Source organism: Choloepus didactylus, chromosome 5 (assembly GCF_015220235.1).
Source record: "Choloepus didactylus isolate mChoDid1 chromosome 5, mChoDid1.pri, whole genome shotgun sequence".
NCBI lineage: Eukaryota > Metazoa > Chordata > Mammalia > Pilosa > Megalonychidae > Choloepus > Choloepus didactylus.
Genome location: NC_051311.1, coordinates 43,582,262 through 43,595,081, shown reverse-complemented (window position 1 = coordinate 43,595,081; position 12,820 = coordinate 43,582,262). Strand labels below are relative to the sequence as shown.

General features: G+C 35.2%; 1 non-coding gene across 1 annotated transcript; it reads left to right on the top strand.

The window, feature by feature from the left end:
- Positions 1–10,942: 10,942 nt before the first annotated feature.
- LOC119535660 lies at positions 10,943–11,048 on the top strand. Its single transcript, XR_005217271.1, has one exon. It is a non-coding gene; the product is annotated as a U6 spliceosomal RNA (small nuclear RNA).
- The last annotated feature ends 1,772 nt before the right edge of the window (positions 11,049–12,820 follow it).

Sequence of the window (12,820 nt, the reverse complement as noted above, 5' to 3'; positions counted from 1 at the left end):
ACATCTTTTATAATCTGATATTCTTTTGGCTTATGCCATGTCTTATCTTGTTATTTGCTTAGTTATGTTTGTATTGGACATCATATATTAAAAATGATAGAGTTAAATTGTGGCTCTTAATGCTATTATCTTCCTCTAGTGATGATTAAATTTTGCTCTGACAGAGAGATAGGCTATGATTTCAGTCCTTGTGAGTGTTACTTTATGTTGGATTTATTCTTGCTCCTACGATATTATCCTTTTAGGAAGTAACTAAAAGACAGGAGCAATTTAACAGGATTCCTCCTCCCTAGTTGGCCCTAAATGCTGATTTTTAACCTCTATTCTGATACTATAATAAATACAATAAGTCATTCTTTCTAAATGTTTGTTCCTTAAGAAAGACAATATAGTTTTCTCCATATTCATCAAGAACACACCCAAGGTTAAGAAAAATTGATACAATAATGTAAACTTCTTAGAAAATTGAAATTATGCTATAAATGGCTGGTGGCATTATTGATTAGAAGTAATATTGTTGCTTTGGGTGACTTGCAACAGTTTTGATTACTGTGCCAGTTTGGATATATTATGTCCCCCCAAAAGCCATATTCTTTAATGCAATCTTGTGAGAGCAAACAGTCTTTTGAGTGAGTGTTTCCATAGAGATGTGACTCAATCAATTGTGGCCTAGACCTTTGATTAAATTATCTCCATGTAGGTATGGACCCTGCCCATTAAGGGTGGGTCTTAATTAAATAACTGGAATCCTATAAGAGAGAATTTTGGAACAGCTATTGAAAGCCGATGATTGGAGATGTGGGCAGAAGGACGTTTGGAGATGCTAAGCTAAGAGATGAAGCCCAGAGTTTGCTCCAGAGCAGCTAAGAAACCGAGAGACATTTTGGAGAACATCGTTTTGAAATGCAACCCAGGAGCAAAGGAACAGCAGACACCAGCTGCGTGCCTTCCCAGCTTCCAGAGGTTTTCCAGATGCCAATGGCCGTTCTTCATTGTAAGTATCCTCTTGTTGACGGCTTATTTTAGATACTTAGACCATAAATTTGTACCCAAATAAACACCCTTTATAAAGGTCAGTCCATTTCTAGGATTTTGCATAGTAGGCAGCATTAGCAAACTGGAGAAATTACTAACATGTAGTAAGCATTATGTGAGAACTGTCATTATTTATTTGAGCATATCTTTTGTCTAACTGGGGATTTACCAAAGAGCAAAATCATATGTAGCTTTTGAGAAACTCTATTTAGAAGAACTGAATTGGTTATATCATTAAAATATATATTTATTGTTGTTAATATTTTCAGAAAATATGCTATAGATAGTGTTTAGCAAACAATACTCTATATAGCCTTCCATACTAGTTAAAATATGATATTTTGTTAATAAGAATAAATTCTGAAGTAAAATATATGAGTATGCATTTCATCTTCCTGAGCCTCTCTCTGTATATATTTATTAATGACATTTTAATTATATTTTATATAGTTGCATGTGTATAAAGTCAAGGTAATTTAGATTTTCCTCTGACCTAGGTAATTTCTTATTAAAACAATTAAATTCTTGTAATATCTGAAAGTTAAAACAAGATTCACATTAATGTAATTTACAAACTAACCTCCTTTCCACTATGTTCTGTTCTTAACCTTTATGTCTTTATCTAAACAATAGTTGGCAAATACACTACAACTCCTGTGCCAATTCTAGTTGATGGTGAGTGGCTGTTCAGAACACTGTTTTCAAAGAGAATTTGAAGTTTTATTTATATTTCTGACATGGATGCAGGAGACAGAAGTTTTGAACAAAGCAGTATATTTCCCATCACTGAGATACTCTTTCACCTAGTTCTTCGCCAGGTATTTGTCATTTGTCTTATTCCTTAATCTGTCAGAATTCCAGCTGTAATGCTTGCTTTGAAACTCCTCTCATTTATTTTAGCACAATTTTTCTCTGATTCTGCTCTCTTTCTTTCTCTCTCTCTCTCTCCCTTCCTCCATCCATCTATCAGAAAGGCTGCTTGTAATATCTGTGTTTTTCATTCTAAGTGTTTGACCCTTAGAAGAACTTTGAAAATGGAGATATATAATAGCTGTACTTTTATAGTTCAACTTCATACTGGTCTGTCTTTACCATTTTATAACTTGACCTCTGCAGTTTGATCTTAAAGATTACTTTCTTCTTGTAGTTTAACAATCTGGTACATTGAAGGACTCTCAGTAATTAATTTTGGAAGGAAAAGTACAGATAGTGAGTACACGTGCTTAGCAAAATGGGGACAGATCTGTAGAATGGCCTGGAAAAAAGATTCCACAGATTCAGTGGAAGCTGGATCCATATAAACATTTCCAAAATATGCTCCCCTCTAACTTTTTCTGCCCAGGAGGTTCTCAGTTTCTCTCTCTCTCTCTTTCTCTCTCTCTCTCATTAGTAGAATCATTAATATTTCCTTTGATTTCTAGTGCTTTCTTAAATTTATATATATGATTTCTTTTTTGATTTTCCAAAGCATTAATTTGAAATCATCTTAGGTGAGGAATTGTATTTTTTACTATTCATTTTATTTTGGTGTTGCCGATGTGCTTTGATTTTTTAGTTTATTTGTGTCTCAGTATTTCAGAACCCTTATGAAGTCCAAGAAATATAATTTAACACATTTAATAGTTAATTCCTTAATTCTTCAAATAACTATAAGGCAACTCTGTGTGTGTGTGTGTTTGTGTGTTATCCAGTTGTGGGTATCATAATTGTATATACACATGATTTACCACCTAAAAGGCATTGTAACAGAATATAGCCAAAATGATGTTTTTAGCTAAATAGATTATGAAAGAAATTTGCTTGTAGAATAAAGATTATGGCAGGTTAGGAGTTGAACCTTGTCATTTCCAATCAGAGAGCAACACTTCAGTAGACCAACGTTCTGCTGATATAATCTCTATACCTCTGTTTCCTTTAATGAATTGCTGCTTTTTTTATATAAATAGCAATAGAAAATATTAAGATTACAGCAAATGGTGTCATATGAACTGACCTTTCTTCATCTACTTTTCCTTTCTCCTTCTAATTAGTTTATCCTTCCTCATTGATACATCTTTATTTCAAAATATGTTATTTGGTAATTTAGATAACTTCATATTTCACATATTTCATGTTTTCTGCTCTGAAGGATATAGCACTGTCTCTTAAAACAGAATGTGCAATGACATTTTTAAATGCAAAAGTCCATTGTTCCAGTTTGCTAGAGCTACCATTATTCAAAATACCAAAATGGATTGGTTTTTATAAAGGGGGTTTATTCAGTTACAAATTTATGGTTATGTGGCCATAAAGGTATCCAAACTAAGGCATCGAAGAGGGGATACCTTCACTGAAGGCTGATGGCGTCCAGAACACCTCTGTCAGCTGGGAAGACATGTGGCTGGCATCTACTGGTCCCAGGCTGTGTTTCAGCTCCTCTCTCAGCTCCTGTGCATCCTTAGCTTAGCATCTCCAAATGTCCTTCTGTCTGCAACTCCAAGCATCTCTGAGTATCTCTGTCAGCTCCCAAGCATCTCTCCAAAAATCTCTCTCAGCTGCTCTGAGCTTCTGTCTGTGAACTCTCTTATAGGACTCCAGTGATGTAATTAAGACCTACCCTGAATGGGCAGGTCTACACCTCCATGGAAATAATTCAATCAGTGGTTCTACCCTAATCAACAGACTAATCAGTCTGCCCCCACAACATTGCATTAAGGAATATGGCTTTGGGGGAGGGGGGAGCGTTATATATACAAACCAGCATATCCAGTAAAGAATTAAATGTATTAAAAAGACAATTTTTTGACAATGCCCCTAGCATATAATGAAAGAATATTTCCACCACGAAGCACAATATTTTGATTTTTACCTAAAAAATAGGAGTGACATTCATCCAATAATACTCAATAGCCAGACCCGTTGTTTAAATGTTGAAATACTGTCACATTAAAGGTTGTTCCATGCCTCCAGCATGTCCCTGCCAGCCTGGATGCCCCGCCACTTCCCCAGTAAAATGCATACCTCTTTTTATTCCAGCAACTTAGAAGCTAGAGGAGGACCTCCAGGACTCTGCTCTAGTTTTACCAGCTGGAGTTTATTCTAATTAATCAGTGACTATACTGAACTAGCACTAAATAAGGTTAATATGACCCAGCTCAAGAAATTTGGCCTAAGAACTATTTCAGTGTACTTGACAAACATGGGATTCAGTACTTTACTCTTCTCATGCCATGAATTATTGCACAAATTATTCAACACAGTAACATTTTGATTAATTAGATCATTAATGGATTTTGAAGTTAAAGACAACCTTGATGAGAAAAAATAAATCATCCTCTGATACAAGACGATGAACTGAATCTACATGTTACTAGACCATGTCTAGTAAAGGCCACTGCATTTGCCAGTCTTTATCAATCTTCACATACCAACACTAAAACAATCTGAAATGAAATATTCCAGAATAAAAAAAAAAGTGTGAAAATCCAGACTGAAGCAGATATTCTTTATAGAATCAAATAAAAAATTTTAACCATTATGCAAGGCACTAAAAATACGTTTAACTTTTAAAAATGCTTTTATTGAAATGGAGTAACCAAATGCTCTGTTCAGAAGTTGTTTTATACATGAGGATATATGTGTGTTTTATTCATGTGGATATATGTGTGTTTTATACATGTGGATATATGTGTGTTTGTCAGTGTGTATGTGTGTGTGTGAGAGAGAGAGAGAAAGAGAGAGAAACTGTGTATTTGTGTATCATAGATAGAGTGTTTAGCACAATGTTAGGTACCAATAAAGAATTTTTGGAATACTCAAACACCACCTTCACTGCCAGTCTGTCTTATTTGACTCAGAAGTAGCTTTAACATGGGTCAAGAATGCACTTGAGCTGAGAAACTTCAGTTAATTATGCACATGCTGAGAGATTTAGGGAAAAGTTTATTGAGGTCTGCTATTTACTTTGAAGTGCACATAACTAAGATGGATTAGCAATTGGATTGAGGAATGGATACATATGTAGATATATGATAAAGCAAGAATAGGAAAATGTTAATAATGGAATTTAAGTGATGACTATTCCAGTGAAAGTCTTTCAACTTTGCTATATGTTAGAAAATTTGTCCTACTAAAATGTTGGGGAAAAATTTATTTTCTGCAGGAGATACCAGGCCCCAAATCAATTTTTTGATTGTTAAATCCATTTTCATGATACTTTCCTCCCATGGGGCCAATATAGAAAGATGTTTGGGAGTTACCCCAATTTGTGCTAAAACATTTTCTCCACAGCCTTAAAAAATAAAAGTTAAAACAAGGATCAGGCCCAGAGGAAATGGAATGGACCAAATCTGAGCTTTGTGTAATTTTCCTTATGCAGTTCTTGTGATGGGATCCAGGAGAACTGACTATTGATATTACAGGGGATAAGAATTTAGGGAACTAGTATTGTGGTTACTTTTTCATATAATACGATTAACACTGAGTGTTTAAGGCATATTGCAAAGACATGTCTGTGCTTAATGATTATGATTATTTTTAGATGGGGTTTACTATGCTTTTAATAAAAGCAAAAATGAGACATGGCATCTAAGGCAGTCAAATGAAGGGAGATGATTATCATTTTTGAAATGCCCTTGAAAAATAATAGAAAATTTGTTTATTTTTACTGTAATTTTAAATAAAATTATCAGTTAACCAGGATCCAAATAAATATACAAGCTTTTTTGTTTAAGAGAATAATCTCCACATCTGCACTGGGAAATTTAATCTTAGTAAATCTTAACTAGATTTTTACAATTCTGTAAGTAAAAGCTAAATGAGTGACTGAGACACTAAAACCTATACATTCATGAATCCTAGAGTTTTTTTATGATTTAAAAAGTCAGGTAAGATTTTATTATAGAATTTTATCTAAAATGTGTACCTCTGTTTTGTTTTGTTCACTACCTAAAAGACAAGACCCTTTAGAGTAGAATTTACTCACTTACTCTTCCTCCCCCTAATTTTCACACCTTCTTTCCAAAATTCTTTCCCAAAATTATCTATAGCACTTGCTTAAGCCCTCATTATATTAGAAATAAAAATTTCTACAACTGGAGCCTTTCACAGAATGTTTTTTCTAATCCCTGGTTTGAATTAAAATCATGTTTTTACCTAAGGACATTGCTTTCCTGACGGTAAGCTACCTGAACCTATACTTGGTATGCCATAGAAAAAAGGTCAGCATTGATATATTTCTGGATATCTAGACCATTACTCTTCCACTTTTATGCCTAAAACTGTCTGCCTTTGAAGGTTCTGCCATGAAGATAAAAGTCTCTGTTGAAATAGTCAGATGACATTTTGGCCACTTTCTGTCAGTTCCTGGTCATTTACATAATTGCAGCCCTCTTAATTGCAAGTTCTCATACCACCCTGAACAACTTCAATATCCACTTGGCAAATCTAACAAACAACTTCAAATCAAATCCTTCTGACCTTTTGGACAAATAATTCCTCTGGCAATCAACTATCTTGACTATACTTCAGATCATACATTCCACTTAACTGCAGCAACTTTGCAAATACCATAGCAATATCGGTTTCTTACTCCTTATATCATGCTATTTAGAAACCTAGACCTTTTCCTACTAGATGTATTTCTTAACATGAGTTTATTCTTTTAAATATCTCTTTAACCTCATGTTCAGAGAATTTATGGTTCATCAGTCATACAATTTCTTCAATTCTTAGCTCCTTGTCTTTCTTCTGCCTTTACTTTATCAATCCTCAACCTTGTATTAATCAACTCAAATGCTGTCTCTGCTCCTAATAACTAGACTACTCAGCATAACTGAATAGAACTGCACCATCAGTCTGGATTAGCACCACTACAGGTTCATGGTCTCCAAGCTCAGCTGGGCTCATAGCACTGATAAAATGTCAGTGATATCTGATTTTACATGATCCTGGGCATTCCCCTTTCCACTTGCTATAATGACTGATCCAAATCCACTCTTCTCTTTCTCAATATATAACTAGGCTTCCAACTTAGATGAGAAAAATAAAGACTGTCAGTGTGGCTTCCCTAAATTTCTGTTTCCATTCCTAAATTTTATCTGTATTTGTCTTCTTATTTTTACTCTGCTTCAGTCCCTTGAGAAGTGTTTTATTATCTTTAGTTCAGGACAGATCTTTTCACTGAGCTCTTCTTCTTCATCTAATTTGTACTATATACTCTGGTCCTGGGAACTCAATGCAAGAGCTCAACCTGGATCTCAGAAAGACTGACAACTTTGACAAAAATAAAATTTCTAAACAGAGAGTCATTCTGAGGATAAATGAGTAATTTAGTTTTACTCATGAAGAAGTAAAGAAAGATCAAATATGTACAGTATAATTTTAGAAAAGTTTCCTCATAAAGGGCAAGGAAAATTAAAAAGTAACTAAGAAAATAATCAAATTTCATAAATCACAATCTTGTGTTTTATTCTTGTGAGTCTATTCCAAATTAAAAAGCATTTTTAATATGCATACATGGTGTTGACACAATTTCATTGTAGACTCTATAACATTTTTTCCAGAATGAAAAAACCAATTTTGACAAATTTTGATATTTATGATTAACCTAGTAGCATAATAGTTAGGAATAGAGGTTTTGGAGCTTGGCTCTTTTATTGTGAATTCTAACACTGAAAATTACCACAATGGTAAGCAATATGAAATTAGGAGAATTATTTAATCCAATGACTCATATTCCTTATCTGTAAAATAATGATACTGAAATACCCAAATCATAGGATTGTTCTCAGGTATAAATTAGTTAATGCGCATTAAACACCTGACACAGTGTTTGGAGCAGAGCAAGCACACAATAAATTGGAGTTATTATTATTATCGTTATCATTAATCATTGTTATTATAATTTCATTGATTTTACTGGTAATTCAAGCCAAGCTAATGGAATTATTTTTGAGTATTAATTAATATATATGAATGATGAGTAAGAAGCATAATTTTTCATTTGAGGAATCATAGGTTTTTAATATTTTCATCAAACTAAAAGTCACTCCATAATATATTATTTTTATGATTATCTTAATGTCAAAAAGCTATGGTGGGACTTCTAGGAAGATGGTGAATAGGTGAAGTGGAGCAAACTTCTCCTCTATGAAAGAAACTAGAGAAGGGCTGGAAGATGCCTAAGAGAGGGTATCTTCTAAAAGCAGAGAAACTGTGTCTCAAAGGATAGGGTAAGTTTATTCACCCAGCCCCACTGCTGAGGGCTGGCAGCAGCAAGATAGCCACCAGGCAGGGGAGTGAGCAGCTCTTCACTCCCATGCATCCATCTCAGGACTCAGCTGGGGAGATAATGCTCCATAGCCACCTGGCTGCGAGCTCCTACGGGGGACCCCGAGGCAGCAGATCAGTATTGACTGCATTTATTTTCCTTCCACAGAAGTCTGTGGTGTATGCAGGCAAGAGGTGGGGATAGACAAGGGTGCCACATGGAAGTGCCAGGAGCACCTGCTACACCCCAGAGGCTAGTGGATGCATGGTGGGCAGGGAGCAGGGCATGTCTGAGCTGGAGGGGGAGACAGCCTCACAGCCCAAGAGTAATCCACTTGGAGGCCTGGGAAACACCAGAAACACAGTTCCCTTAAGTGGACACCCTGCCAAACTGCACAGGGCCCACACCACACTCCCAGGGCTGGCAGTCTCCAGCACACACAGAGAACAGGTGCATTGATAGGATTTCTACCTGGTTTGGACCCAGCACACAGGCAAAGTTGGGGGAGAGCTGGCTTGAGGATGAGAGGTGGCTCAAGAGTGCCATCTGCTGAGAATACAATGAAAGTGCACTCAAGCAGGCTGTGGCTCTACCAAACATATTTATTATATATATTTATAAATGTTCAAATAATCCTGCATATCCCAAAATAACCTTATCAAGGAAAGCAAATGCCCTGAAGCCAACAAAAAATTTTAAAACTCATGAAGAAAGAAGATATAGACAAGCCAAATGACCAAATTAAACAGCAGGAGGAGACAAAGAATTTGGGGCAATTAATCAAAGAAGCACACACAAATCTCCAAAACAACTTCAATGTGCTGGTTAAGGACATAAAGGACAGCAGGAAGACTCTAGAAGTGCATAAAGGAGTATTTGAAAGAGTAAATAAAAATATAACAGATCTTGGGAGAGAAAAGATACTGTTATTCAAATTAAAAATATACTAGAAATGCACAACAGCAGATTTGAAGGGCCAAAGAAAGAATAAGTGAACTAGAAGACAGTTAAATTGAATGTGAATGCACAAAAGAACAAATGGTGAAAAAAGTACAAAAATTTGAAATGGATCCCAGGGAAATAATGGACAACATGAAGCACAGAAAAATAAGAATCATTGGTGTCCCAGAAGGAGAAGAGTAAAGGGTTAGGAAGAGTATTTGAAGACATAGTTGGTGAAAACTTCCCAACCCTTCTAAACAACAGAAGTATACAAATCAAAGATGCCTAATGAACTCCAAATAGAATAAATCCAAATAAAACCACTCTGAGACATATATTAATCAGATTGTCAAATGCTGAAAAGAAGAAGAACCTGAAAGCAGCAAAAGAGAAGTGATTCACCACATACAAAGGAAACCACAGAAGACTAAGTACTGACTACTCAGCGGCCACTATGGAGGCAAGAAGGCAGTGGTATGACATATTTAAGATTCTGAGAGAAAAATTGCCAGTGAAGAATTCTTTATCTGGCAAAGCTCCCCTTCAAAATTGAGGGAGAGTTTGAAATTTTCACAGACAAATACATGCTGATAGAATTTGTTAATGAGACCTGCCCTTTGAGAAATAGCAAAGGGAGTGCTATAAGCTAAGAAAAAAAGAAAGGAGAGAGAGGTCTGAAGAAGAGCACAGAACTGAAAAGTATTAGTATGGGTAATTTAAAGGAAACAGAAAGGGGTGGGGAGAGAGAGAGAAATGATCTGACAAATAAAAACAAAAGTATAGGTTGCTGGTTCAAGAACTGCCTTCACAGTAATAATACAGAATGTGAATGGATTAAACTCCCCAACTAAAAGATACAGACTGGCAGAATGGGTTTTAAAGAAAAACCATGATCCATCAATGTGCTGCTTACAAAACACTCATCTCTGACCTAACAATACAAAGAGACTGAAAGTGGAAGGATGGAAAAAAATATTCCATGGAAGCTGCAGCCAAAGGAAAGCAGGGCTAGCAATACTAATATCAGACAAAATAGACTTTGAATGCAAAGATGTTATAAAAGACAAAGAAGGACACTATTAACATACTAATAAAAGGGAAAATTCACCAAGAAAAAATAACAATCATAAATGTTTATGCACCCAAACAAGGTGCTCTAAAGTACATGAGACAAACATTGGCAAAACTGAAGGAAACAATAGATGTTTCTACAGAAATAGTGGGGGACTTCAATACACCACTCTCTTCTGTAGAAAGAACTAGACAGAGGACCAATAAGGAAATTGACAATCTAAACAATGTAATAAATGAAATAGACTTAATAGACATATAGAGAGCATTACATGCCAAATTACCAGGATACATATTCTTCTCTAGTGCTCATGGAACATTCACCAGGGTAGATCATATGCTGGGGCACAAAACAAGCCTCAGTATATTTAAGAATTGAAATTATTCGTACCACATTCACTGACCATAATGGAATGCAACAAGAAGTCAACAACCACCAAAGAACCAGAACACTCACAAATATGTGGAGGTTAAACAACACACTCCTAAACAACCAGTATGCCAAAGAAGAAATTGAAAGAGAAATTGACAAATATCTAGAGAAGAATGAAAGTGAGAACAGAATATATTAAAACCTTTGGGATGCAGCAAAGGTGGTGTTGAGGAGGAAATTTATAGCTCTAAATGCATACATTAAAAAGGAAGGTGCTTGCTTAGGGGGCACATATACTAAAATTGGAACAATACAGAGAAGATTAGCATGGCCCCTGCCCAAGGATGACTGCAAATTCATGAAATGTCTGTATTTAAAAAAAAAAAAAAGGAAGAAAGAGCTAAAATCAAAGAGCTAATTGAATAACTGACGAAGCTAGAGAATGGTCACCAAACTAACCCTAAAGCAAGTAGAAGAAAAGAAATAATGAGGATTAAAGCAGAAATAAATGATATGGAGAAGAAAAAAAAAAAACAATAGAGAGAATAAATAAAACCAAAAATCTGATCTTTGAGAAGACCGACAAGATTGACAAACCTTTAGCTAGACTGACAAAGTCAAAAAGGCAGAAGATCCAAGTAAACAAAATCAGAAATGAGAGGGGAACATTACTGTGGTTCTTGAAGAAATTAAAAAAAAAAATCATAAGAGGATACTATGAACAACTATATGCCAAAAACCAGATAATTTATAGGAAATGGATAATTTCCTGTGAAGACATGCATAGCCTAGACTGACCTGAGAAGAAATAGAAGACCTCAACAAACCGATCACAAGTAAAGAGATTCAATCAGTCATCAAAAAGCTTCCTACAAATAAAAGCTCAGATCCAGATGGCTTCACAGGGGAATTTTACCAAACTTTCCAAAAAGAACTGACATCATTTCTGCTCAAAATCTTTCAAAAAATTGAAGAAAAAGGAACACTACCTAACTGATTTTATGAAGCTAACATCACTTGAATATCGCTCTAATCAGATAAAGGTACTACGAGAAAGGAATACTACAGGCCAAGCTCCCTAATGAATATAGATGCAAAAATTCTCAAAAGAAAATAGATAAATACTTGCAAATCAAATCCAAAGACAAATTAAAAGAATCCTACACCACAACCAAGTGGGGTTCATTCCAGGCATGCAAGTGTGGTTCAACATAAGAAAATCAATCAAAGTAATACAGCACATTAACAAATCAAAAGGGAAAAATCAAATGATCATCTCAATAGATGCTGAAAAGTATTCAACAAAATTCAGCATTCCTTTTTGATAAAAATACTTCAAAAGGTAGGAATTGAAAGAAACTTCCTACATGTGATAAAAAGCATATAAGAAAAACACACAGCCACATAGTACTCAATGGTGAGAGACTGAAAGCCTTCCCACTAAGACTGGGAATGAGACAAGGATGCTTACTTCACCATTATTATTCAACATTGTGCTATAAGTTCTAGCTAGAGCAGCCCAGCAAGACAAAGAAATAAAAGACATCCAAATTGGAAAGGAAGAAGCAAAACTGTCATTATTTGCAGATGATATGATTGTGTATTTGGAAAATCCTGAGAAATCAATGACACAGCTACTTGTGCTAATAAATTCAGCAAAGTGGTGGGATACAAGATTAATGCACAAAAGTCAGTAATGTTCCTATACACTAGAAATGACCTGAGGAGACACTCAAGAAAAAAAAATCCATTCACAAAGCAACCAAAATTTAAGTACCTAAGAATAAGTTAAACCAAGGATGGTAAGGACCCTTACACAGAAAATTACAAAATTTTACTAAAAGAAATCAAAGAGTACCTGAATAGGTGGAAAGATATTGCATATTCATGGATAGGAAGGCTAAACATCATTAAGACGACTACCCAAACTAATCTACAGATTCAACACAATTCCAATCAAAATTCCAACTACCTACTCTGCAGACTTGGAAAAGTTGGTTGTCAAATTTATTTGGAAGGGAAAGGGGTCTTGAATTGTCAAAATATTCTAAAAAAGAAGAACAAAGTGGGAGGACTTACGCTTCCTGACTTTAAAGCCTGCTATAAAGCAACAGAGGTCAAAACAGCATGGCACTTGCAGAAAGATACAC